The sequence below is a fragment of the Amphimedon queenslandica genome, unplaced genomic scaffold (genome assembly GCF_000090795.2).
Source record: "Amphimedon queenslandica unplaced genomic scaffold, v1.1 AMPQUscaffold_11105, whole genome shotgun sequence".
Lineage (NCBI taxonomy): Eukaryota > Metazoa > Porifera > Demospongiae > Haplosclerida > Niphatidae > Amphimedon > Amphimedon queenslandica.
In genome coordinates this window covers 6,751-8,424 of record NW_003548650.1, presented here as the reverse complement: position 1 = coordinate 8,424, position 1,674 = coordinate 6,751, and positions in this window count along the sequence as shown.

The following is a 1,674-nucleotide window of genomic DNA, read 5'->3' as shown; positions in this document are numbered from 1 at the left end:
TGTCCTCTTGGAAGCACAGTGTCTACCGTGGTACTTTCTCTCTTTAGTTCGCGTGACTGGTCACGAACAGCTTCTAGTTGACGGGCCATTTTCTTTGCCTTTTCTAGGTTTAAGTCTGGGTCTAGCTGCATCCTTTCAGACAACTGTTGGTTTCTGATGCCAACTACTAGACGATCTCGGATCATTTCATCTTGAAATTCCCCATAGTCGCAGTTTTCCACCAACCTGTAGAGCTCCATAATGAACTCCTCTGTCGACTCCCCTTCCTGTTGAGAGCGACGATTGAACCGGGCTCTTTCAAAAATGACATTGCGACGAACTTTAAAAAAGTCATCGAACTTCCTTAGAACGACTGTGTAGTCCCCTCTCTCAACTTCTGTGACTTTCATTGAGTCCAGAATAGCGTCAGATTCATCTCCCATGCAGTATAGCAGGGTGTTGACTTGCTTAGCAGCAGCATCTCCACTGAGACCTGATGCAATACGGAACTGTTCAAATCTCTTCCTCCATTTGGGCCACTCATCTGGAGTTTTGAAGTTAAACGAATCAGGGGCTTGTAGTCTGATCTCTGCCATAGTCTTTTACCGCTGCCACCATGTAATGTATTATAATATATATATAATAAATCAAAGGTGTGTACTTAATAATTAGTGTATGCATAACTATACATGTCATTACAAGTACAGTTACACCACACATCAGCTGGTCATCTTGGGTTTGTTAAGACCCTTCTTCGACGGAAGAGTAAAGTCTATTGGGTTGGTATGCTACTGATGTTAAAGCATACTGTGATTCTTGTAATATTTGCAACAGGTCCAAGCCACCTCTCCCTCCACAAGCTCCCTTAGTAAACACTCCTATTTGCAAGCCATGGGAAATGTTGGGAGTTAATATGCTTATAGTACCTATTTCAAGCAGGGGAAATCAATATAATATTGGTCATTTAAGACTATTTTACCAAGTGGCCTGTTACTATTCCCATGCAAGGTCAAACAGCCAACACCATTGTCCAAGCCTTTGTATCTACATTTACAGTGGCGGATCTAGGGGGGGGGTTGCTGGGGTTGGAACCCCCCCCCCAAAACATTCTAACTCATAAATTTTTAATGTTTTCATTGCTGCAATAGTGGTACAGTGCTAACCACCTAGTTTATATAGCAACATTACTATGGTTAATGAATATAATTAACAAAACAAGATCTCCAAAAATAGTGGAAATGATAATTTTACAGTGATTTTAACCACAAAATCGCGCCAAAAATGGGGTGTGGTCAAAATTGTGGTGCACTTCACGCACCATTTTATTTTGCAACCCCCCCCCCCTAATTTCCAAAATCCTGGATCCGCCCCTGCATTTAGCACATATGGTGTTCCTTCGGTACTTCATTCAGACCACAAGGTGCCAACTTTGAGAGCATTATGCTTCGTCAAACATGTAAGGCTTTTGGTATCCAAAAGTCTAGAACCACCTCATACCACCCACAAGGTGATGGTTTAGTGGAATGCACCAATCGTTCTCTATTGCAGTTGCTGAGGTCATATTGCAAGCAAGCAAGTGACTGGGAGAAATGGCTTCCCCTCCTCCTCTATGCCTATCACACTTCAGTCCACTCTTCTACAAGAACCACACCATACTTGTTAATGTTTGGCCGGGAGCCAATATTTGATGCAAAT